The sequence below is a fragment of the Gopherus flavomarginatus genome, chromosome 2 (assembly GCF_025201925.1).
Source record: "Gopherus flavomarginatus isolate rGopFla2 chromosome 2, rGopFla2.mat.asm, whole genome shotgun sequence".
Lineage (NCBI taxonomy): Eukaryota > Metazoa > Chordata > Testudines > Testudinidae > Gopherus > Gopherus flavomarginatus.
The window spans coordinates 76,011,693-76,039,430 of NC_066618.1; the positions used below are offsets into that span (position 1 = coordinate 76,011,693).

The 27,738-nt window shown below is 40.5% G+C and overlaps 1 protein-coding gene across 5 annotated transcripts in view; it reads left to right on the forward strand.

Annotated features, from left to right (window-relative positions):
- Positions 1 to 27,738, forward strand: part of RBMS3 (RNA binding motif single stranded interacting protein 3) — a 977,979-nt gene that overhangs the window by 115,634 nt on the left and 834,607 nt on the right. Inside the window, exon 1 of one of the 5 annotated variants that reach the window (XM_050938460.1) lies at positions 16,221 to 16,293. The exons of the other annotated variants lie outside the window; for them this stretch is intronic. The gene's annotated coding sequence lies outside the window, so the exon portion shown is untranslated. Of the gene's footprint in view, positions 1 to 16,220; positions 16,294 to 27,738 lie in introns of those variants that run through there. 5 annotated transcript variants of the gene reach the window in all.

Here is a 27,738-nt window from a genome sequence, read left to right on the forward strand (position 1 = left end):
CCTGATTTTCTGTATAACACAGGACATAGAATTTTCACCCAGGAATTTCTACATCAAGACCATAACTTTTGTTTGAGCTAGAGCACATTTTTTACAAAGACATCCAGTCTTGATTTAAAAGCGCCAAGTGATGAAGAATCCATCACTTCCCTTGGTAAGTTGTTCCAATGTTAACTCATTGTTAAAAAAATTGTACCTTATGTCTAGTCTGAATTTGTCTAGCTTCAACTTCCAGTCATTGGATCTTGTGTTTCTCTTGTCTATTTGGTTAAAAAGCCTTCTGCTGTGGGAAATCTTCTGTACATGGGTAGGTACTTACAGACTGTGATCAAGTCACCTTCTAATCTTCTCTTCCATAAATCAAATAGACTGAACTTCTTATGTCTCTCATTTTACAGTAATATGTAATACACATAGTTATTATTGCAATGCTGATGCCCTTGGCGCAGCACTAGGGGTTGACGCTGGGACCTCTGGATCTTAATATGTGAGCCTTAATTGCCTGAGCTAAAAGACCCACTTCTCTTAGCCGTGGCTGTAGTGGGTTCATCAATCTCTTGTTGGCCTAACCCTACTAGAGTGGGACAGTGTGCCACACCAAGCGGGCATGGCTTACACACTCCCTTGTAGGTAGGGAAGCATGCCCCAAGTTTTAGAGGCTTCCCCATTCAATTCCCTTTATAAGCCACCTCTTGAAGACGATGCCCTCCATACATATGTTTATGCATGTTGGCTTCCATTTCACTTTCTTACTGGTACAGTACTTGAGCAGTACTGTAGCCCAATTTATGAATCAGAAATAATGATGAACAAGTCACTAACTCTCTTTCAGGTACTTACATATGTGTAAAATAGGCTCTTTTATGTTATGTATTAAATCATTGGAGAATTGCAAAGATAACTAAAAAATAGAAGTGAGATTTCTACCTTTGCTGCACAACGTTGCAATCTTCAGCCTTATTATTGTCTTTAAATGTATAATAACTACCCCAGGGACAATCTTCCTTCCAAGTAATGATGTGTAGTTGCTGAATCTGTATTTTTTTTAAGTAATCTTCCTTTTCCTGACAACCGACTTCAGACATTGAAAAGACAAAGAGAAGGTTTTTTTCAGATATTGGCTCTGCTACAGGGGTAGGAATGGTTTGGCCACAGTATTTATGTATCTTTTAAAAAACCATGCAACTTTTTAGTCAGACAGGAGAGGATAATAGTGAGAGATGAAAAGGGAGATGACAATAAAAGGGAATAGAATAGAGGAGGTGGGAGATGTGAAAAGGCAGAAAATGCATGGAGAAGAGTCAGACAATAAAGAGAGAGACTGTAGAGAAATATAAGGTCTGAGGGAGGGCTTTTCCTGCACCAGCATGGACCTATATAGTGCCCCTTTCTTCTGGTCACCTGGGGGGGATGGATGGGTCAGTCTCTCCATGCTGCCCTGGTCTGCAGCTGTATCAGAGACTCAATCCCTTGCTCTCTAGCCATGAAAGGGACATACAAGCCAGACAACACCCCCACCCACGCTTCATCTGTGGTGAAGTAAATCTGTAGATTGCTTGCAACTTTCCTACCGTACTTGAGATAATACCTATAAGAAAGGCAGAGAAGTATACTAGTCTGTGGAAGAAAATGGATACAGTACTGCAGTGGGATTCCACACAGTGCTGGACGTGGAGAGGATTACAGCAAGAGAGATCTAGCAGGTCATCACAACCATCAGCCAAAACTAATATCATGTTGTGGTTAATATGGGAACTATAGGAAAGGAGTGCTTAGGAAAGTCAAGTGTTTGCTTATATTATATTAAACAAGCAGTGTGGCTAAACTTCCCCTGAGATGAATAGAAAGAGGGAGGAGTTGTACTAAATCTTTGGATCGGCCTTTGTTCCATGAATGTTGTATTTGTAGTCTTACTGCCCAAAGGGACATTACTTTCATTTGCTTGAGGTTTGTTTTATATGACTACTGGGTCTTGTGGTCTGGGTGTGAAAAGATCCAGAAAAGGCATTTAAACCACAGGCATTATTTGTGTGGAGCTTGCAAATGCTGCGACCCTTAGACCTTTCTTCATGTGATGTATTTATCTAATGTAAACTAGATGGTAGCCCTTAGAAATGTCTTTTAGTTTTTTCACCTGCAAGGGGCAGAATAACATTTCTACCAGGCTTTTGATGACTGTGATGACTTTCTTCATGAATAAGACCAAAGCTTAAACCTTCAACTTTAAAATTCAGTTCTGTACAGTATAAATGAATCAACGGTGCAGCAGAAACATCTGTCAAGTTATAGAATGAAGGCTTTATTAGCATATTTGTGTATTAGTTATAGAACGAAGGCTTTATCAGCATATTAGCATATATGCCATCTAAAATATTTGGGGGGAAATTGCACTTTCTAGGCTTGATTGAGCCTTTTTCAGGGCTAGCTCAGGTTGGGAGTGGTATAGAGCTACACTATACCAGTGAAAACTCTGCAGGGCACAAAGTAGTCACATGACCATCTTCAAAGTGCCTTACAAATATTAATTAATACTCTAAGGCTGGTGGAGCACTGTAATGGTATCAGAAGTTTAAAGATAGGATTTTCTAAAGCACCTAAAGTCCCTGCAAACAGAATTAGTGAGACCACTACTGGAATACCGTATGTCCAGTTCTAGCGTCATGCTGTAAAAAGGATGTGGACAAATTGGGAAGGAATAGGTAATAAGGATATTCAGTCTATTTAATTTATCAAAGAGAAGGTTAAGAGGTGACTTAATCACAATTTATAAGTATCTACCTAGGCAGAAGATTTCTGATACATAGACAGCTATTTAATTTACCAGATAAAGGAATAACAAGGGCTAATGGCAGGAAGCAGAATCTAGATAAATTCAGACTAGAAATATAGTGCAAATTTTTAACTCAGAGTAATTTATCACTGGAACAACTTATCCATGGGGGATTACCAATTGCCTGATGTTTTAAAATCAAGTTTGGATGTGTTTCGAAAATGCCTTCCAGTTCAACCAGAAATTAGGGGCTTGATACAGGAGTCGCTGGGTGAAATTCATTGGCCTGCATTATGCAGGAAATCAGACTAGTTGATCAGAATGGTCCCTTCTAGCCTTAAAATCTATGAATATGAAAAACAGTGGGGAGAGTAAGCTGCTGCTAAATCACTTAGGTACTTTTGAAATCCCACCATGCATCTATGGAGAACAAGGGGGAGATGACAGCATATTTTGTTCTTTGGTCTTGGTTGCATTTTGGTAAGAATGAACAATTCGAACAAATAGAAATAACTGGCAATATATTAACCATTAGGAATTGTAAGTCTCAATTGGATTTTTTCCCTTTGTAATTTACATAGCTGCACATTTTAATTGACTCAGTTATAACTATGGTGAGATGAGATAATACAATTCATATGTTTTGTATATATTTTTTAAATTCTGAAGCTCTGGCGTGCAGTGCAGGTGTAGACAAATTTATATGAAGGAGTCAGTAAATTGAATAGTAGAATAATATGAAAGCAGTGACTGAGAAACCTATACACTAAATTAATGTGTGTCCTTCCTTCATTGATTTATTATAATATAATGGATAAATCAATAAGGGCTGTAACAGCAACACCAGATAAAATTTGTTCTTTTTGATCAGTTTCCTTCCTCCTTTATACTTTTATTCTAATTCCATACATTGGAATGCATAAGCCAAGTTCTGCTCTTTGTTGCACTGAGTTGACATTACGAACTGAGTCATTCTGGATTTATACTTGTGTAAATGACTGCAGAATCTGGCCCATAGCTTTCAGTTACCAGTTTGGGGAGAGACATTGTGCAAAACTGTCTGTAGTTTGATAATTCTAGACTTGCTCTCAGTGAAACCCTGGACCCAAGCTCCTCTGTATCAACTGTTGCATGCATAATGCATAAGCTATCAAGCATTATGAAGAGTGCTCTGCTTGTTCTGTAGCTGCAGAATAACACGGCTAACAGATGTTGTGCTTCTAAGGCAGTTGAACTCCTGAGTGTTCTTTTATCTTCTGATCTGCAATGTACTAGTTCCCTTGCCAGTGCATGCACAGGGCAAACAGTTTAGTGTTAATTACAGAGGCTTTGCTCGTTTTCCATTGCCAGTTTTAGTTTTGAGACAGAGTAAACGTTTATCTCCTATAAATTTAAAATGAGTGTTTTAAAACCCATTAGTTCCTGATACTTAGGCCTCAAATCTGTTCTATCTAATGCAGGGATGGGAAGTAGAAATGCAATGCTCAGGGTATTCTCTGCTAAAGGACCCTTGCTGGGAAAAGCAGGATTCCAGGAGAGGTGGGGTTGGAAGACAGTGTGGTGCAGACTTTGCTGCTCAAAGTGTAGAGTGGACTGCTAGCTAGTTCGTGTTGCTGCTGTAGTATAAGACTACTAAGTGGTGAGGCAGGAAGAAGGAACTAGCACTAGGGAGCCATGCTGTTTTGGGATATGATGCCTGGGGAGAGGCATTAGCACACCAATCTTCTTAGAACATTTATTGAGCTTTATGAAGGGATCCAACCCTGCCGCTTGTAATGAGGTGGGAAAAGGGAGCTCCCTATACCTTGTAACCCACTTCTTGAACATCAAGGCAAGTCACCAGGCAGGATTTATTGCTTAATTACCAGCTTGATCAAGTTTTAGAATTTGCATTAAAAATATGGGCTATGCTGGTTTATTTATGGGACTAACCCTCCCTCTTGCTTCATTTTATATACCTTTACCATTTGCCACCAGTCACAAAGTATCATTGTTTCCCTTTCTGTAGTGATAGGACACTGACAGCAGAAGAAATATATTTAGGTTGCCAGTTAGTTACAAAATCGTAATGTGGACAGAGTAAGTTGAAATCAAAGCAAAACCAAATACCCCTCATTGTTCAGTTTCTCTGGTAGACCTAGATATCTTTCATAATTCATTGGTCCTTCAGTATGGGCTTAAAAATCATTTCTGGCCAACAGGAACAAAATAACAGATGGCGAGGACTGGACTTTGTTTTTTTGTTTTGCTTTTTAGTCTGCTGCTGTGTTTCCTGTTGTCTGAATACAGCCAGGCATCTACAAGGGTTGTCAGCATTCTAGTTTTGTCTAAACCCATTTTAATTAGCCCTATGCTGTAGCGTTCTTTAAAAATGGAGCTACATGTGTATTTATTGTAGGTTCCACCCAACTAGCTGTGTCAGCTCGTACAAAAGAACATTTACCTTTGCAAAACAATAATACTAGTCCTTTAACTGTGTTCTGCTTCACTTGTTTATTTCTGCTATGTTCTACTGTCTTATTTTTAAGGGCACTACACTGGCATTTTGTATTGCCACAGCAGCTGCCCAGGGGTGGAGGATTCATAGGCCACTCTGTCTTGGCACTCAAAGTGTGGTCATGATCAGAACAGTGTCATCTTAGTCAGTGCATCTGCCCCCTGGGTGCCTTTGAGTCATATTTGCTTACTTTACTGACACAGACAAGTTTTTATTACTGCTGGCGTCACAGAGACAAAACACCTCTGCGCTGCAGGGCGAGCTGTAATCTATTCTGTCTCATGTAGCATCAACAAAATTGTCAGCTGTGCTCTAATTGTAGATATTTCTTTCTGGCCCTGATGTTTGAAAGGGCCTCAACCCAGCCTTTAGCCACAAAATTTGTGATGCTGTATTTTTTCCTTAATGGTAGGAGCACATCTCTGCTTGGTGCTTGCTGGTTTCCTTGCCAGTCAGCATCATTTGACATTATCTAAGTGGAACAGTCAAAGCAGCCAGGGTTCAAGGAATGTACTTTTTCTGAGACTAAGACATGCCCTCCTGATAGGTATATTCACTCTCTGAAATGCCTTGGAGAGGAAAATTCCCCCAGGGATTGTGCCTATTGAATGGCTTCACTTGTGTCTATGCCATACCCAATCAGCCACTTCGCTTTTTCCCAGTCTCATGAGCTCTTCAGACTGCACAGCAGCCAAATGATGCCACTTGCTTGGGCTCCACAGTAATGAACAGAGTTATTTTTAGTATTACTGAGTTACTGTGATAGTGCTATTGCAGGTTAACAAATGAACATATCTCTTTATCATAGGTACAATTTCTGCAATCTGTTAGGGCATCTCATGCCAGGTTTCATCGTGTCCACTCAGGAAGGCTAGGGAAATAATCAGCACTTCGTTGTGATGTTCACACACTTATTTTTGAGTGAGACACGCAAGTGGGAACATCTTTCTTTCACCGCTGATAACATTATGTAACCTCTAATATTTCAGCATCACAGATATGAAGAATTTGGAAACAACCAGCAGTATACCCTTATGTGTGTCATAACTCTTCTACTCAGATCTGAACCTTAGAGTTCAGAACATGAGAAGCTAGCATGAAACCTCCAAACTTAATTACCAGCTTGGATCTGATATCACTGTCACCAGCCAGAATTCCAGTGTTTGGCTCACTCTGGTCTCCCCAAAACCTTCCCTGGGGAGCCCCAAGACTCAAATGCTCTGAGTCTCACCACAAAGGGAAATAACCCACTTCCCTTCCCCCTCTTTACCTCCTCCCAGATTTCCCCGCCCTGGGTACTCTAGGAGATTCCCTGCTTCAAGTCTTTGAAACACCACACCGAGAAATCAAATATTTCTCTCCCCTCACCCAGAGGTTATGCAAATTCAGGCTTAGTAAATCTAACACAAAGAGATTCTCTCTTCCCCCCTGTCTTCTTCCTCCCACCAATTCCCTGGTGAGCTGCAGACTCAATCCCCTTGAGCACCCACTAAAAAAAAAATCCAACAGATCTTAAAAAGAAAGCTTTATATAAAAAGAAAGAAAAAGACATAAAATTTGGGATCTGTATCAAGGTGACAATATACAGGGTCAATTGCTTAAAAGAAAAAATGAATAAACAGCCTTATCCAAACAGAATACTATTTAACACATTCCAGCAACTACACACATGTAAATACAAAAAAACAATATAAACCTATTGTCTTACTATCCTTGTACTTACAACTTGGAAACAGAAGATTAGAAAGCCTGGAGATAGAGAGATCACTCTCAGAGCCGAGAAAGAGAACAGACCAAGAACAAAGGACTCACACCCAAAACTTCCCTCCCCCCAGATTTGAAAAAGTCTTGTTTCCTGATTGGTCCTCTGGTCAGGTGTTTCAGGTCACTGTTTGTTAACCCTTTTATAGGTGAAAGAGACATTAACCCTTAGCTATCTGTTTATGACAATGTGTATTCTAAGAGTTGTCTACAAAGAGAGTTGCACAAGTTTAACGAAAGGTGTGACATTATCCTGATTTAGTTAAACCAGAACAACTCTTTGCAGACCAGGCCTTAAATTATAAATTTTATAGAATGTGAGGAATAAAGTCCTCCTTTCTTATTGGTTATTGCACCCATCTTTAATTGATGAGAAAAGACCAAGGCCCAAATCACTTAAATATAGGGATGAAGCCCCTTTAACTTCAGTGGGGTTTCACCCACTCATGCAAATGATGAATTTGGTGCCACTACTATAAACAGAACACCAGATTTTATACTATTAGACAGATAATTTGGGCCATTTATCACATTTCATTCACTTAACAAATGATACATTTCAACACAGCAGATTCTTCTCAGTGTATGATTCAGTACAATGGATGAAAAGGTCATTGCTTGGGATGGATGGACCCAAGAAAGTTCTGGCCTAAATTTTCAAAAGTTACTAGTGATTTGCGGGGGCTCATTCAACACTGACATACTAAGGAGTGTTTTGAATGCAGATATGGCAGCTATGGGTGATTATTGTTGTCGGTGTCACCTGATACCAAGTGGAAGCAAGGTTGTGTCAAGTGGCTTCCACTTACATCATGCACAAGCAGCCAGAGAGTTAAATATAGTTCCCAATGGTCAGTGAATAAAGCATGATTCACACCCGGTCTATCTAGACATCATGTTGGATAGAACTCTCACATATTGTGAATATCATATAAAGACAGTGAGTAATGTCAAAATGCACAACAACCTGCTCAGAAAACGGGTCAGAACTACATAGGGCACCAATGCCTAAATGTTACACACTTCAGTCTTTGCACTCTGTTACTCAGAATATGGGCTCAGTTGTCTCAAACAAGGATGATTGATGTACAGCTTAATTCCCCCATGTGTATTATTTCAGGCACACTTAAATCTACTCCCTATCATGGTTCCTGGTTTTCTGCAATATTGTTCCACCCAGTGTTGGCAGAGAGGAAAGCGTTGCAAAGCCACATCTACCGTTAACTAAAGACTTGTTTAATCCACCACATGATCGTTTGCCCTCAAGGCACCTGCTGTGGATAAGTTTACTGGGTGAGAGATTTACAGTAGGGGATGCATGGGAAGCTTCACGGTCCACAGAGAAAGTGAAAAATATCTTGTCTCCGACTCCACTCAACATCAACCCAGGGTTTGATGTACCATGAAGGCAATGGATCCTTCTCAGCTGGTTTCATACCAGACATGGAATTTGTCCTGCAGCAGAAATTTGGTGGCATTTTAGAGACAGTCCCCGGTGTCAGTGTGGGCAGCCACAAACTATGACGTGCACAGTTGAGGGCTGCAAAATGACTCAACTTCCTGGAGATCATTGTGCTTTAAACATTGTTCATAAGAACGCGAGGCTTAGCTTGACCAGACTGCATACGCCAAGTAAATTTTTTGAATTACCTACTTGAAACACTTTAAAGGGGCCTGAACTTTAGAGGGTGTGTGCTCAACACTTTATGAAAATTAAGCCCCTTTAATGTGTCAGCAGCTGGTAAGCCAAACCTTGAGACCCCTAAGGTTACTAGTCACTCTTGAAAATGTAGATCTCACACCTTAGGCTTGTTTTATGAGTACACATTTTCTCACAAGCCCATATAAATCTGCTGCACCCCAGAGTATCAGTGCTAGCAAAATGGTTCTAGGGTCCATTAGGGGGAAGCAGGCAGGTTGCTACCTATCCAGAAGAGAGCTGCAGTTGGAATTTTGAAAGGTGGTGATCCCATAAAACATTCACCCAAATAAACTCAAAATACACATAGGCTATTGGAAAAATAATCTTTACAATCAAGGAGGCTGGGGAGAAGATGAGCCAGTTACCACAGAAAATGCCAGGCAGGTGAACAAGCTTCCTAGTCATCACTAAAGAAGAAATCCATCAGAGTGTGTCACTTGCCACACAAGACTTAAGTCCATGCAAGAAGATGGGGGAGAACAGTGGGAGGGGAGGGGAGTCCTACCAATGCAGTGGTAGAAGTCAGAGATTAACCAGGTGAGAGGAAGTATTGTCACATGACAGGCCACTGGATTGGAAGACTGGAGATATGGATTCTGTTCCTGGTCCTGCTGTATGCTTTTGCCCAAGACACTTTGTCTCTCCATGTCTGTTTCTCCTTCTCTCCCCTCCCTCACCTTTGGCTTGTCTCTTTAGAGTGTAAGCTCTTGGGGTAGGACCTGTGTCTTACTATCAGTTTCTATAGCACCTATCACAGCAGGGCCCCGATCTCATCTGGGGGTCTCTGTGCACTACCATAATATAAATAACAAAACCAAAAATGTCTTTGCCACAATAAAGTTTCGGTTCAGTCTGAGGTTTAGGGAAGAGGGTTGTACAGATCCGTTGCTGTTGTTCCTATGAAATCGTGGTCCTAATAAATACAGTTTTTCTTTAAATGTTTATATTTTTATATTTTTTATAGCAGTATGATCTCCATGCTGCACAGCTCCTGGCAAATAATGACCAGCTGGGGTAAGGGCCATTGGCTTTGTCTTGGGCCCTAAACACCATCTGATCATTAACAGACTGGAAAAGCTCACCCGTCAATCATAGCAACTTGATTTTGGCTCAAAGAAAACTTCTGTGCCATTAAAAAATGGACATTTACCATATTGCATCATTTACCTTTAGATCTTTATTCTATGTATGAGAAATACCTTAGTAAGGTTAACTACTGGAGATGATAAATGTCCTGTTGTTAATAATAATGGTTGACATAACTACTAATAATCAAAGTGTTTTCAGTAATCAATGTTTACATTAAGACATTTGCTTGATTAGACCTCAGAATGTACTTAACTTAAGAGGATGTTATTGGGGTTTGGCAAACTTTAAAGCAACTACCCAATGTGGAAATTGCTGAAAACAAATCATTATCAACACACTCTCGATCATGGCATTTATTTATTTTATTTTTTATTGATTTATTTTATCTAACAGTAACTCATGGATCTGCAATTCACTTACACTTTTCTCATCGTAAGAATGATTAGTTAGGAATAAGGCGTTAATTATTAAACAACTCTTGAGGGTCATCAGTTTTGAGGCCTACTGATCTTGGTGTATTTGCATTTAGTTTCTTCTATCCTAGTCATCTTAAATTGTCTCTCTACAAAATTACAAAATTAAAAGTCAGTTAAAATGTACAGTGAAAAACAATTATTTAAAGCAGTCTGATCATGTTCAAGGGCTCCTTTAAAATACACTGCTTGTTTTGTCAAACTGTAAGTTAAGTACCTTAGAGAAGATTGGAAAAACCAACACGTTTGTAACATTCTTACACATTTCTTGAGATTTTAAGTCTGAAATCTTCTTTTGCCTCTGGCAAGGTATGGATTTGCATATCACGGTTTATTTTGATTTGATATACATAAGTTTTTCTGTGGTGCACAGCCATCACTCTGATATCTGTGATCACCTCATATTTTTTATGCTTGACATGTAAGATTCTTTATTTGTTAGGGCATGGCATGACACTTGAAGTGTATTGTGCTGATTTGGGTCTGTGAAGTTCCATGTTGTGCAGATCGTGAAGGCATACTTCCCTCTTTGTTTATGTGCTTGTAAGGTGATTCACAACAATTCTCTCTGCTGTTACTCAGAAACAAAAAATTCACTCCCCCATTTTGATGCATCAGGTAAGGCCCTTTCATTCGTGATGTCATTCAACCAGCATCCTTGATGTCACATATATCAGGGATCGGGGAGGGGAAGAGGGGATTAGAGGGAGATTGTTGTGGACCACACCTCTGAGAAGGAGGCTCATTGGACAAAATGGCAGCTCTGCCGCTACTAGAGTTGTGGTGTCATAGAGTTTAAGGCCAGAAGGGATCATCAGATCATCTAGTCTGACCTCCTGTGTATCACAGGCCACCAACATCACCCAGCACCCGCACACTAAACCCAACAATCAAAATTAGACCAAAGCAAATGAGACCCAAAGGAGACTAGATAATTATGTGCTACAGAATAGGAGCGAACAAGATGCATTAGTGCTCGAGGTTCAAGCAATGGCATGGAAATTATTAAATGAGAGAGACTCACGTACTCCTGGCAAGTGACTCACACCCACATGCTACAGAGGAAGCTGAAAAAACCCTAAACTCACTGCCAATCTGAATGGGGGGCAAATTCCTTCCCAACTCCATGTATAGTGATTAATTAGACACTGAGCATGTGAGCAAAGACCAGGCAGCCAGGCCCCTGAGAGAGAGAGAGAGAATTCCCAGAGCCACTTTAGAGCCCTTGTCCACCCCATGCTGTGTCCCTTCTCCAGCTGTGACCATCTCTGATGCTCAGAGGAAGGAGATAAAAAATCTGCATGGACTACATTAGGGGGAAGTGGGTTGTCTATACCAGCCGAGGATTTCACTTCACCTCCATAAGTATGAAGCTGATCCAGACTACCGGGCTTCTTAGCACTCCGCAGGAAAAACAGGTTAGGATTTGACCATAAAGCATTATTAAGTCCTATGTTAATATAGATCTCTTGTAACAATGGCAGGCTATGCTTCACTTCCCAGATACCAAGCTGAGAATAATGTATCACCAAATCTCTGTCTCTGTTCACCTCTCCCACAGCACAGAAAATAAGCAACTTGCGTCCTCCTCATCAAAAGGCTCCCAGTCTGGCCAAATTGTAAACCAATAATTGAGCTGTGTTGGTAGTACAGATCCATACATTTTTGCAGCACAAAGGACACAGATTATTTTAGGTGAAACAATCCATAGTAGTCAGCTGGTTCTTGTAATTTTTGTGCCCTTTCCTGAGCTATTCCCTGATTACCACTATGTAATTTCATTTGCTTTTATTAATTACTACATTTTGCTTGTACTGTCAGCTTAATTCTGAAATACTTCTGTTGTGTGAGCTATATAACATCCTTCCTTCAGATCCTTACCAGATAGTCATGGCAATTTGATTAAAATAGGAGATTGACTTTTGATTTATGCTTTTTTGCCCCCAAAGACACTAGAGCAGGGAGGAGAGTTCAGTCCAGCTCCAAAACATGTAAAAGGCTAGTTATACAACAGTACAGTAATTCTGGTGTAACTCTATTGACTTCAGGGGAATTGTATCAGGTATGAACCAGATACTATATATTTATCTGTGATTGCAATTCAAAATTATGGTTTAAAACACTCAGTGAATATAGTCTTTTAAAAATTGCATTGTGTTTGATTCCCTGCTTCATAAAATCTAATCTGATAATGTGGAGGAACATACAGCAGAATCTGTATAGACATAAATCTCATGTCATAAGAGTATAAACAGATTGTCTTAGTGGGTTGCACTACTGACTTCCTCGTGAGGAAAAGGATACTGTGTGCTCAATGGTGAGAGAGATCAAAGAGGCAGCTAATTTTTTTTTTAAGTAATAATGGGAAGCTTCAAATATCCTTATAGAAACTGGTCAAGTGCCACAATAGGACAAAATTTAGAGAAGCCATGTTTCAAACCTTAAACAACTCCAAACTGCCTGGAAAATCTTGTCCTAGATCACACAAACTAATATTCAGGAGCTGGTTCAAGAAGTATCAATAGTTGAACTACAAAGGGACAGTGACCACAATATAATTACATTCAATATCTTTGGGGGGAATTGTACCTGAAACTAGCACTTTGACATTAAAATTAGAAATGGAGATTAAAAGAGAGGGAGCTAAAAAAAGACTAACTTCACAAGTTGCGGATCTTAGACCCATCATGGAAGCTACTTATATAATTCTATAATAGACTGTCAATATGCATGCAAACAGAAAAATAGGAAGGCAAAAACAAAGTTTAAATTGCAAGGTTCATGAGGTTACAATAAAGACTAACTAGTATGGCTTATGGAAAGGAAAATTGTGGCTCTCTAATCTATTAGAATTCTTTGAGTGTGTCAGCAAAATAGTAGATAAAGGATAACAATCTGGACTTTCAAATCCTTTGAGAAAGTCCTCCAAAAGAGGAAACTATGCATTCACAGATTATAAGGGAATTAGAAATTAATGGTCAACTTTCAACAGGGCAGGTGAACAGTGGTTCTGTAATATTGACCTGAACAGTCCAGGGGCAAAATTTGAAAATGACACAAAATTATTTAGATTAGACGAAACTATGAAGAACTTCAGAAGGGACCTAAGGGTATGTCTACTCTACCCACCGGATTGGCAGGTAGTGATCGATCTATTGGGGATTGATGTATCATGTCTCATCTAGATGCGATAAATCGATCCATGAACTTGCTCCCCGTCGACTCTGGAGCTCCGCCAGGGCAAGAGGCGGAAGCGGAGTCGATGAGGGAGCAGCGGCCGTCAATCCTGCACCACAAGGATGCGAAGTAAGTCAATCTAAGTCGATCTAAGATGCGTCGAGTTCAGCTACGCTATTCTCATAGCTGAAGTTGTGTATCTTAGATTGATCTCACCCCTCTCCCCAGTGTAGACCAGGCCTAACGTGGCTAGATGAATGAACAGCATAATGGCAGTTGAAATTCAGTGTTGACAAATGCCAAGTAATGGACAGTGGAAGTAATCATTTGGACTGCTAGCATATGGCTGGGTCCTGCATTAACTGTAACCACCTAGGAAATAGATCTGGACATCATTGTGGACAGCTCAATGTGAAGCAATGGTCAAAAAGGAAAACAAATGCCTGGGGAGCTTAATTCACTAGCTACCTACTCCTGTGATCTGGGGAGTATTCAGAGTCTATATCAGACATTCAGATTTTACACTGTCACCAGAATGAAGTGACTACTTTGCAGAGAAATTGATGATATTCTGAAAAGGTGACTGGTTTTTGTATCACAATATTTGTGTGTGAGAGAGACAAATGTAGTTAATGATTTTTTAAAAATTTGTATACATCCATGTCATCAAAATAAGTAATATTAGTAAATTAATACCTAACTCTAAAGAATGATGAAATCTATATCAATTTTAATTATTTTATAGTTCAGAAAATTACTACTTTGATAGGTATGAGTAGTTAATATTTGCAAAATGTGTATTACATTCAGATATGCTAATATGATAGTGCTATTATTACACTTGTGGCATCTACATTACATTAGAAATATATGTTAATGTTATATTTCAGACTAACCTTACTGCTTCACTGTCACAGCATTTACCACCATGGGCAGGTGAGCCCCTTTAATATCTGTCTTGGCTGGCTAAGGCCAAGGGTGGTTATGGTAGGTGTCAAATATTCTTAAGGAGTTTTTGGTGAGAGTTTTCCTCAAGAAGCCATCTCTTGACACTGGGCTTAGCAGCCTCTGCTGAATCTTCCATTTTGGGGACTGCTGGGAAGATTAAGGTGTCTGAGTTGTCAGTGATGACAGTTTAGCAACGCAGTTATGCACATAGTTAAATCCATCCCTATTCAATACAGCAATTAAACACATGATTAACTTTAAGCATGAGTCCAAGTTAATCATGTGCTTAAGTCATTTGCCTAAAAGGTATGGATTTCTGAATCAGGGCCTGTCAGCCTAATTTACTAATTTCTGGTCAGTTTGAAAAGCCCAGCTGTTTCCTCCCTGGATATTTGGGGAGAGGTGGGCAGAGATTAGAAGGTGGTAAAATATGGAGTTATTGTGAACAATGTTTTGGTTGGTAGATACTATTGGTTGGTTTCTACAGGCAGTTTAATCTAATGTATAAAATACATAGATAATACATGAAGGTATGGTATAATCAGGATGTATTTGTAATACTTACATTACTCCCATGTGCAGGGGTGCATGTGCAGTGTTTTTGTATGCATATTTGGTGATCTTTATCTTTTCTGTATCTTTAGCTGATATATACATGACTAGAGCCATTGACAGGCAACTATTTCAATTTATGGGAGGTAAATAAACAAATCCCAGGTGCAGATGAAGTTTAAATTACAATTCTTATTTTGAAAGCTCAGAACTTTGTTTAGCAATAATGCGACACATCAGTTTACGCTGCAAGAGAGGAAAATTAAAATTAGAATAAGGCATCATTTCTAGATGGAGATCGTCCACTGGAGCTGTAATAGCTTGAAAAAGTGAACTGATGAGAAGAAAATTCCCAAGATTGCCTCTCTGAGTAAAGATTAATTAAATTCTCTTCAATTCAAGGTGAACTGAAAAGTTAAAATAAAAATTCAGCTAATCAGATAAATGTATCCTCAATGTCTCCACTAGCTAGGCTGTGGCTGGCATTCAATGAGCAAAACAAAAATCCCTTCTCACTAACCTTTAGAAAATATTCTGTTCCTTGTGTGAAATCCTCTGGCACTTCTAGTGTTCTGAAGTCATCACAGAATACATAATTCAGTGGCATTTCAGATACAATTAGTCCCATGCACTGAATGGTAACAGGCTTGTCAAAGAATAATACCTTTTGGGGTATGTTTATGAAGACCTTGATTCAGCATATACATCGTTGTCAATTGGGACAACTCATACACTTAAAGTATGAATTTAAGAGTATGGCTGTTTAGGATGAGATTGCTCGTGTTTAAGTGTTTCGCTGAATTATGGCCTAAATCAGGAGGAGCCAGATGATTTAGACTATAAATATTTTAAAAGGATAATTTAAAACTTATTTCTTTGCTAAAAGCCTCTGGTGCTTAGTTAACAAGGACTTCAAGCACATATATATCTGGGTTTTAACTCCATTTTTTATTTTAGCTTGGCTGTTCATTTTTCAAGTGTATCTTCTCTTGCTTCAAAGCTACTTTGAATGACTCCTACCCAGCACCACTGAAGGAGAAGGAGTTAGTTTTAAATGACAGGTCTAGAAACAGAGCTTTCCCCTGTCCTTTCCAGCTGTGGATTCCCACCCCTCTCTTTTGTACCAGTTGAGAGGAATAAAAAAATCCAGCATCTGCAGGAGCTGACTGTAGCTTCATTGTATGAGTTTTAACTGACTGCTTCAGAGCTCTGCCAGACTCCTGCTTTCAGTGGTGATGTCACTAGTCTCTCCATACTACCTGGCTCAAGCAATCAGATAAATGCAAAGCAGAGAAGCAAAATACGCCAGAGAGAAGCCTGAGAAGTAAGTGAAAACCTTCATTTTCCATTTGAGACAGCTGGGTGGGGTTGTGGAGCAATAGTCTGCATGCCAGAATTCAGGTCTCTAGCAATTGGCTTCTTACACCTTAACTCTCCACCTATATTTTATTGACTTTCAAATTGAGAAGCTGCACCATTCGGATCTGGATCCAGATTTCAAGGAACATTACAAAATCAGGATTCAAATCTGAAATTCAAATGCCTCCCTAAATATCAGTATTTTTCAGAACTGAGCCCAGCTCTGCATACAAAGACAGCCTGCAAATCTAGATGTAAAATAAGAACTTCTAGGTTTGTGTAGAATTATTTATTCGAACCTTCCCCTTAATTTTCTCTGTAGTATTATGTACCAGTCATAAGGGCATGTGCAATGATTGTTTAATAACCATAAAATTTCTGATGCAGTGAAGTGTGTATGAGAAAATTCTGGAAATCCAGCTGGAAGCTGGACTGATGTGAACATTCAAACTGACCATTACCAAAGTATAGACTGTTCTCTCATACTTTCTTCTGATTCACAAGACAATTTCCTCTCAAGCTGGATGAGATACGGATGCGTAGGCTCTGTGGAATATGAATTGGGTTTGGTGGAGAGTAGGGAAATTAATGTTATGTTCTATATGCCTAGTAGATAATGAGATATTAAATTATAATGTGTTCTGGGATTTTTCAACTGTATTTGTTTAATTATTTCTTGTTTGGAATCCTTTGTTTCTGACTTCTGTCGCTGATTTGAATTTTAGGGCCAGAGTATCCCCCTGAGAGGGAAAGAAATGTGCTGTGAGGTTTTCCCAGGGCATTCCCACAGGAATTGTTCCCTCGATGGGGTGTGATTTGCCCTGTTTGACTCCCAAGACCTGCAGATATCCACCTGCTAGTGAAGCTCCCCTGACCCCAGCCCACTCCCATGGCAATGTAGCTCCTTGCATGCTTATCTTGAATGAACAGGTCTGATCTATTGTAATAATGTGGCGCTATCACAGAGGCGGAACTTACTAATGAGGAAATGGCTCTCGTATTCAAGCTGCATATATCTGCATGAATGTTCACTTCACTTGGCACCACTCTGTGAGCACCAAATCTTCCGGCAGGCATGTATTTTTAAACAGATGGCATGAGTGTAGCCTGAGCCAAGAGAAACTTACATGTGAATTGGTTGTAAGTGTTAAGGGCAGGATTCGCACTTTGTGTTCTCAGCATCCCGTCAGGTACAAGGGGCCAAATATTTAAAAGGTATAGACCACACTTTAGCCTTTTATGCCCGTATGACAGGGATATCACACCCACTCAGTCAAATGTCTGGATGAGGAAAGGGGAAGATGCTTCTGAGAAACTGCCTGAATGGGGAAGGGTTCTCCAGCTGGTGTTTGAGAGGTAGAGAGGGGAGAGGAGGAAGTGGTAGGCCAGCGTTTTTCCATTGGGAAATGAGAGAACCTCCTCTAACTGCACTTGGAGAAGATAAGGTATGTGAAGTCCAGGGCCAGAAAGAGAAATGTCTTGTTTTTATTTATGGACTTAGTCAAACTCAAGGATAAATTTTTAACTTATTTCCATCTGATTAGCAGGTGCTATATTCTTTACTGTAAAAAGACAAAGAAATGTTTTAATTCTATCCCCTGAAAAAAGAGGCTGGTTTTGTTACTTGAAACTGAGGGAACTCTGTTAGAATTGGGTGACAAAGGAACTGGTCTCTGCTATGATCTGGGGCTGAGCACTGTTGTTTTGTTTGAACTGGGATCTTCGAAGGAACCTCAGGGTGCAATGCCCAATTCTCAATGACTTTCCTTTATGCTACTTTGAAAATCTCAGCTTTAATGCGGATAATGATGTAAGCACTGCTGCTGTACCTAGGTATTTTTGAGTCATAGAGCTGAGTCAAAATATGGCACGTCTCTAGTACTCTTGCAGATTGTTCATGTAATTACCTGTTTATCTATACAAGTACTCGACTTGCATGCACAAATGTGGGTTTTGTGCACACAAATGAATGGAGTGGCATATGTATTTAGTTTTTACAGCCACTGTTGGAACTAAACTTTTCGAAAATTTGACCAACTGTGAACAAATCCTTGGAAAATCTTTGCCTTAGTGTACAATGCTGCAACTTCAATAAAAGTGTTATGAAAGTGACTTACGTCTTTCTGTCTCTCTCTCTATATAGACAGTCACACATACACACATATATAAACACACCCATACCCTAAGTTAAAAAACATTATTAAATTGCAAAGTCAAGCACTGAAAAGTTAGGAAATGCCAGAATGTGCAGCCTTTATTCAGTATGCATTATGATAGTCCTTAATTATATGATCACATATTATTTTTGCCTGAGGCCCTCTGCTTCCTTCAGTGCACAGGATGGATGGTGCTCTCATAATGAGCAGCTGTTCGGTATTTTGTTTTCTTCTCATTGTTCAATGTGATCATGTAATTAAAGACTGAATTGTATTGTGTACACACAGCCAGTTCCAGCCCCCTACTCCAAGCCTCCCCTCTCACACACCAGCTCCCAATCCCAGTCTCCTTGCTACCTAGTCCTGGCCCCAGTTTCTTTCTCCGCCACCAGTCACAATCTCACCAGACTCCTCATCCCAATCTACTCCTTTCCTTTCCCCCAGTCTGGGCTTTGTCCCCTGTGTATTTGACTCAAACAGCTTCCTCCTCTACATGGTACCAACAGAGAAATTGTTAGGAGCACAGGCGGGACAGGCTCTGTGTTCTCAATTGCAGTGCTTGCCCCACCCTAGTCTAGAAGCAGCCTTTAAAGGGAAAATCCCATAGCCCTGGTCAGGATCATGCTCAGTAACGCCATGGGTCTGCATGGTCTGGTCAGCGGTAGGAGCAGTGAGTGCACCCAGCAAGGATGGAATTTTCAGAGATTTTTAGCAGCCCTACATTTTGTACTTTATATTTTAGCTTACTTCAGATTTCATTTTCAAGTGTCAAGACACATTTACAATCAGTACAGCATATTTTTGTAAGACCAAAGCCAGGTGATACTGACCTGCTAAAATATAAACATGTATTTACTCTGGAGTGCTCTGTGACACTGTAGCAGCCTCATTAAAACTTATTTACATTTTTCTCTGGTATTTGTGTGTGTGCTAAACTATTCAATTCAGTTAAAAATCATGAGCATCTTTTACATTACCTCACTTTTAGCTGTGCCCTAAACAATAGTGCTGGGCTGCCTATTGGCAGTGTTGTAACGTCAGGCAGAAGAGCCAGCTGTCGGGCATGACCAGACTCATAGATATTTCCTGATTTTGATTGACGCTCATCATAAACATTGTAGGTGTGCCCACTTGTAACAGCCTTTCAAGAACAAACTGTTAGCTGCCCTTTTTGTACTGTAAGCCATTTATTAAAGACTATAATACTGTAGAAACCTGATTATCTACAGTTATCTGTGAGCCATAGAAACATTCAGCTAGGCCTAGGGTCTTCTCAGGTTGCTAGGATTCTTTGAAGCTTTGGTGCATTGGATTGTCCTATCTTATCACAAGGCCAGGTTGTAGAACTGATAAATGAAATTGTTTTTAATTTATTAATGTAACTTCTGTTCACCATCCACACTACACTTGCCTACACTGTAACTTCTGTTCCATATTGTAATTCAAACCCCATTTTAAAACACTCACTCCATTTTGTAAAAGCTTCCTCCAACCTTCATTTTTGCAAACCCTGCTGTAATCTTATTAGTTTGGTTTAGATGTGTGAATGAGGTATGTATGAATGACGGAATCAACCTCCAGCCCCAGCCTGTCCTGATGAGATAAAGTTCAAATACCAATGGCTGAAGACCTAGACATCAGCCCTAAACAAAGTAAGAAGCATCCACCCTAAAAAGAAAAGGACAACAGAACAACGGAAGGAAGATCAAAGCCAGGTTCAAGGCTGAAAGTCACGCCTGCACTTGATGGGTGATCAATCTAAACCCAGAGGCAGCGTGACACAGCAAGACCTGTAGACTTTGAATCCAAACTAAAAGCCTATAAAAAAAAGAAGGGTGAGATGAGAGACTCTGGGTAACATTCTGCTGCCAACATGGAAGGACATCAGTGCCTGCCCAACAGAGATCCAGTTTGTCCTTGTGCCTGGCTTTCCTGGCCAGTTAGCTGCCACAAGCTACGAACCCAAGCTACAAAATCAAGCTATGAACTTAAGCTATCTTCAGGACTGGTAACTATGCAGCAGCTGCAGAACATCTGATGGATATGTGTGTGTGTGTGTGTGTGTGTGTGTGTGTGTGTGTATAGGTATTAGGTATAATGTGTGTGTATAAGAATTAAGATATTAGTTATTAGTCATAAATCAAATTGTTATCATAATAAATGTGGCATCTTTGTCTTGTCCCCTTTAATAAGATCCTGCTGGTTTTTACTGGTCTAATATAATTGGTATAACAAGGTCATGGCAGGAATTAGCCACAGAATGTTGCATGTTACACATATGGATGGACGTCACTCTCATAAAGATTTATGGAACTCCTTATGTGAACCTTATCCTTTCATGGGGGTAGGATTGTGGAAGCAGAGGAGAAGAAGCTGATTGGGGGATTTCAGGTGGTTGGATAAATCCCTGTTAAACAGCTCTCACATTAATATTGCATCATTTTAGATCATGCTACTCTCTGTCATAGAAATGGAACTGTATTTGGGGGTATGTAAACGTCAAACAACAGGTGGATATTTTCAATTAATATTATGTTTAATAAAAGCAGCAGCCTATTGGGTATCCTGCTTATTTCATTATGTGGTGGCAGCTTCACAGTACACAATGAAGTTATGATTATTTATTAAATTTATTTTCTTTTATTTAATTTAAAATCTCTGTCTTTGGCTTTTGGCCATCAATTAAACAATGCAATAAATGAATAAATTAAATAAAGTGATGAGTCATTTTCCATTTTCAACTGCGTGTATTAAACTTAATTCAAAAATGTCTTTCTGTGTCTTGAAATTTTTGTAGCCATATGTCACTTTGCTTCTCTCTTTCAGATTTTGTGTTATCTCACTTATTGTTCTTATTTAGTTCTAAAAACTCACTGGGCGCTGTGAGTCTCAGTACCTTTCAAAATCTGGCTACTTTAATTTAGGTGCCTAAGTATGGATTCAGGTGGCTAGCTTTAGGTACCCGGGTTTTAAAACGTTAGCCATAGTTTCTTATCAAAGTTATTAACATTTACAGTCCTCACTACTGGAGTTTCCTTCCCTGGCTGAGCCAAAGACACCAGAAAGGTCAAAGGGTAGGGACCAGGTAAAAAGTAGTCCACTGGTCCTCCAGGTTGGGATTTGAGCAATAGCCAATAACCTACCCTCATATAAAAAAGTCAAATAACAATAACATAAGGCAGGTCTGCTGGCAAATGGCATGCCACATCTTGGAAGAAATGATGAGTCTTGAGGAAAGCCCTCATGAAGCCAAAACTTTGAGAAGCTTTTTGCTAAAATTAAAACAAACTATGAAAATAGGTTTCTGGAATATGAGAACAATGGCTACAACAACAAAAACCACACAGGTGATGAAAGAAATAGACAAATATTATCTAGATATTGAGTTTGCTACTCTTGATGGCCAGGAGCTGAGAAAAAGCAATATTAAAAGGCAAAGAAAGCCATAATATATTCCGAGAGGCAAGAGGGTTACCACTCAGGGGAGTAGCATTAATTACAACTTCCAAAGCAGAAAAATCACTCATAGCTTAGGAGCCAATTAACAGCTGATTGCCCCAAGCTAGATTTCAAATATGATGTGTGAAAATGACAGTTATATAGCCTTATGCACCAATAGACAACTAGGATGATGAGATCAGTTGTCTGCACACTCTGCTTGACAGTATTCCCATGCATGACCTCTGCTTAGTAATGGGGGATTTCAGTGCGAAGGCTATGGATGACAACAGCAGAATGAAGAAAGCAATGGGTAAGCATGGCCTGGGTTTCCAAAATCAGAACCATGGAAGACTGGTAGAATTATACCTAGTATCAGGGCTCATAATTAGTGGACCACAATTCCCCCCAAAGATATCCATAAAGTATCTTGAAATTCCCTAGATGAAGTCACAAGGAACAAGACAGGCCATCTATGTATTGGAATGAATTTAGATAATCCTTCCAGAACTTCGGAGGAGCCAATGTCAGAAGTAACCACAATTTATGTGTGGCAAGACTAAACATCGAATTTAAGAAAATCCCCCTAAAAGCATTAAGAAAATTGATAGTAAAAGGCTAATAGACAAGACATTACAGCTGCAATTTCAAATTGAATTGAAGAATAGATTTCAGGTGCTACAAAATGTATATCTGTTATAAAAATCAGTAGTGATTTGTCATGTTTTTTTCTGCTCGACAGTATCATAGATTCTGCAATAACTAGATGGTTTCCAGACATGCAAAGTTGAAGTCTGGATAAGTGAAGACACTTGGAACTGTTGGAAAGAAAGGAAACAAGCCAAAGCAAACATCAACACCTCAGAAGCACCTCTAGAAAAAGAAGCTGCCAAAAAAAAAATCTGTATAACACAAAAGACAAAGCAGTACAAAGCAACGGAAGAAGAGACAAGAGGAAATACATGGCTAACATTGCCAAAGAAATTGAAACAGCTGCTGAAAGAGATGAAAGTAAGAGATGAGTTATCAGCTCAGTGAAGTCCTAGATGTCAGTTTACACCAGTGGGAGGGCCTGTCAAGGATGAACAAGGAAAGATCTTCACAACAGAAAGAACAAAGAGAGTGATGGGAGGAGCACATTGTACAGGTGTTCACAGACCAAACACCACAAGAAACTATTGATTTTGACAAAGAAATTATACTCCCAGAATTAAGCATTGTAACATCTTACATCACAAACAAAGAAGTGAAAAAGTTTAAACTTGGGAAAGCTGCAAATGAAGACCTAGTCACTGAGGAAATGCTGAAAGCTTGTGATGATGAGACCACTGATAATAATCTCTGAACTCTTCTACAAAGTAAGGGAAAGAAAAGTCTTCAGAACAATAGAAAAATGGTTTTATTGTCAAAATACCAAAGAAAGGTGACTTGAGCGACTGCAATAACCAGCAGGGCATTACATTCCTCTTAGTGAGAGGCAAAGTCTTCCCACCTTAAGCAGAATAAAGGAAGTGGTTGAAACAAAGCTAAGGGGAAAGCAAGTTGGATTTTGACCCAGATGATCGCATGTCGACCAGATTTTTCACCTTAAGAGCAAGGATTGAAGATAGCATTGAATGGCAAAAACCATTAATCAAATGTCTTAGATTTCAAGAAAGCATTTGACAGCCTTCACTGTGATTCACACTGGAACATCTTGAAGTGTTACAGTATGCTGACAAAAATAATCAACATCATCAAGGCAGTATATCAAAGTGCAGCACGGACATTTAAAGTAAACTCAGGCTTGAGTGAATGCTCCAATATAGACACTGATGTCAAACAACAATGCATGCTTTTACTTGTGCTGTTTGGCACTGCCATTGACTTCGTTATGAGCAGAGGTGCAGATGGTTACAACACAGGTATCACATATGTCAACAACAGTATACTAAAAGAGCTGTATTTTGCTGACAGCATAGCTCTTCCAAGTTACAGTTCAACCAACATGCAAGCAAAGACCAAAAGACTGTCCAGCATTGCAAAAAAGTCAGGGTTAATCATCAGAATGAATAAATACATTTAAGGGGAACCCCAGCAACTCCCAACACAATTGTTACTTTAGAAGGCAAATAAATACAAGAGGTGAGTCCATTCCCATACCTTGGGTAACGTGTAAGTCAATAGGGATGCCCCAAAGGAAATAATATCACAAATTGGCAAGGTGGCAGCTGCGTTCGCCAGTTTAAGGTTTCATCATAGAAAATCTACAACTTAATCCAAAGTACAAATCTTCAACTGAAATGTAATTTCCATTTTAATACATGGATGTGAAAGCAGGAAATTTATCAAAGGTACAGACACGTATCTTATGACTTCTAAAGCAAATGCCTTAGGAAAATAGTAGGTATTAAATGGAATTAATTTATGAAATTCATCGGAGTTCAACAGTCCCTGATTTCCAAAGTTACCAAAAAAGGAGATGGAAATATTTGGGACATATGTTAAGAACGAAGCCAGAGTGTCTGCCATGGCAGGTGTGCCATTGGGCAACTGGAGGAACATGTAAAGGAGCTGACTGAAACAATCCCTTCATTACTTAAAGATGGAAAACACACAGGACCTAATAAAATACAAAGTGCAGCCCTGGAGACAGGGATGGCCGAGCCTTGTTCATGACATCTGATGGCTGGAGTTTAAGGCTGTGTGGTATTTCTTTAGTTCCCTTGAGAGAGAGAGAGAAACTGTGTGTCCTGAATGCAACTGTTTTGTCACTGGGAAATATTTTACAGATGATAACTAGCTATTACTAACAGATTTAAGAAAAAGCTTTCAAAATGTATGACAAAATCTCAAGGTTAAATATATTCCATTGTAAAAAGGCACTAATCATTGCTTCCTGGCTATGAACATTATAGGTTTCAATTTGTAGCTACAAAGCGCTCAGTACACTCAGAAAATTGCATACTGTATATTAAGTGAATTGAGGACTCAAACAGATAAATGTGTTCAGTTTTTATATCCACTAGACAGTGGAAAGACTAGGGAAAATCACCTACAATGACTTGGCTCCTAAGGGAAAATGCAAAAATTGCTAAGTAAAAAAACCCCCAACACATGAGTTCAAACGTACAGTGTAGAACAATTTGACCCTCATATAAGCAATCATAACTATGCTGCATCCGAACTCATGTGCTTGTAAAAAAAAAAAAGAAGAAGAATTGAAAAAATCACTAGCTTTAAATCAGTGAATGTGGGGCAATCACAGGCTCCCTTATAGCTTGCAAAAATGACCTGCTTAAAGTAAATTGAAGCCCTTTGATAGTTCAGATAGCTCTACAATGCACATGCTTAGAATGGTGATCACCTTCAAATTTAAGCACTTTATTTAAGAGCTTCAATAATTTTAAATTGCTATGTGCTGCAGAGTGACAGACAGTGATTTGAGAGCTTCAATATTTTAAAAACACGTCAATGTTTGGTTTTAGGTATTATTTTTTCTATAGAGGGCCATGGAAAACTGCTTCAGTTCTCCAGATAAACACTGAAAAATAAGAAATGTAGCTATAACCAACTACTTTTGATAAAATATAGTGGTGAAAATCCTGGGCAACTGCAGAGCTGCTTAGGCCTGAGGGAGTTCTTGTGGACCACACACTCACTACTCTGAGTCTGCCCTCTTCTATAAATGGCTGGACTAACTCCCCTCTGTGAGCCATGGAAGATAATAGGGAGAGAACGGATGGAATTTATATGAATGTCAGGGCAGAGAGGAGAGACTACCTTCCTCCCTTACCATCCTGCTGTGAGGCTTGCACAGATCAGCTTTGTGGTATAAGGTATTTGTAATTAGCTTAGCACCGTAGCTCCAAAGTGCCAAATACAGAAATAAAGACTCAAAGTTTTATCATACTTGGACTCTTTCCCACTTCTAGGTTCAGTTACTTTAATATGCTTGGGGTTTTTTGTTGTTTTTTTGGGGGTTTTTTGGTTAGGCCGCAATCTAAATTCAATGTGAGCCCTCTCACTGACTTCAGTGAGCTTTGGACTCAGCCCTTAGTCTTTGGCATCATTTATTGCCAGGAGGTTTTTTAGCAAGAGGGTTGATTTTCCATTGCATTCTGAAAACTGTCCTGCTTCTCCCTCATCGTGGCCATTTGTGGGGAAAAGGTGAAATGATTGTCAGGGTTTATCCTTCAGTGTTGCTATAATGTGGGCAAGTTACCCTTGGTCTGTATGGCCAGTTTCAATATTTTATCATTGGCAGACTGACATTAGCCCTCTGAGGATTAATGTTAGGGGTGATACACCATGCATGTCTACTTTTCCCTAATAGGGTACAGGCTGTCTAAGACAGTGTGTTATAATAAGGACCACTGCCCACCCCCTTCCTCTACAGAAACAGAGGGCTCATTTGTGATGGTGTGCACTCCATCTGCACCAGTATTTAGGCAGTCAGGCCAGTGGGAGTTGGGGAGAGGAACCCCCACGTGCATAGGACCTCACGCAAGCTACCTCAGCTGTTGCACTAAAAATCGCCATCATGAAATGGCTTTGTGGCCTTGGGGCCGAAGTGAAGGGCAAAATTTCTCCCCGGAAGACCTCCCATGTCCCCAGGTGCCTGGCTTGGGCTCTAGATTTGATGCTCAGCTTCTTGAAGGAGTCAGCATATAAAGAGAGTAGCTAGAGTTGCAGTCATTCAACTAGTGTTTTAGGGAAACTAGCCTAGAGAAAATGAAGTCTTATCCCACTCATATCTGTTCAGAGTGCGGCTGAAAAGAGCATTTTCCTAGCTTGCCACTGTGACTGTTAACACCTCTTTTTGAATCCGTCCACCTGTTCTCCTGTGTTTATTGCAACTAACATAAGCTGATAGTTTTCATTCCCAAGGCCCTTCACAACCTATGCCCACCCCATGGGTAGCAAATTTGTAGAAATTTTGGTGGTGCCCAGAACCCGCCCCCCCAAACTCCATCCCCCTGCCTGAGGCTCTGGAAGGGGGCTTGGGTGGGGGGAGGAGGTCTGGGGTGCAGGTCCTGGGCTGGGGATTAGGGTGCAGGAGGGGTGCAGGGTGCAGGCTTTGGAATGGAGTTTGAGTGTTGGGTGCAGGCTCCAGGCTGGGGCAGGGGGTGAGTGTGCAGGAGGGAGTGAGGGGTGCAGGCTCTGGACTGGGGGTGGGGGCATAGGCGGGGGTGAGGAGTGCAGGCTCTGGGAGTGAGTTTGGGAGGGGGTAGGAGGGGGTGCATGGGTAAGGGCTGTGGAGCTGAGGATGAGGGGTTCATGATGCAAGAGGGGGCTCAGGGCTGGGGCAGAGGATTAGGGTGCGGGGAGATGAGGGCTCTGGCTGGGTATGAGGAGTTCACAATGCAGGAGGGGGCTCAGGGCTGGAGCAGAGGATTAGGGTGCGGGGGGATGAGGGGTTCATGATGCAGGAGGGGGCTCAAGGCTGGGGCAGAGGATTAGGGTGTGGGGGGATGAGGGCTCTGGCTAGGGATGAGGGGTTTGGGGCATTGGAGAGGCTCAGGGCTAGGGCAGAAGGGCAGGGTAAGGGCAGCCTGCCTTGCCATTAGAGGCTGTGGGCACTAGGACCCTGGGGCAACAGACAGCAATTCTGTGGGGAGCCGCTCCACATAGCAATGTGCTACACCAGCAGCACAAGCAGGAAGGGGAGAGGCGCATGCCGCTTTCTTTCAGGCAGGGATGCGGCAGGGGGTGGGGGGATGTGTAGAGGAGCGGGGGCCAGGGCCCGATCCAGGCAAGACCGGGGGAGAGACCCAGCTCCAAATATTGGTGGAGCAGGGCCCCCAGGCCAGCCCTGAATAATCCTGGTGCCCGAG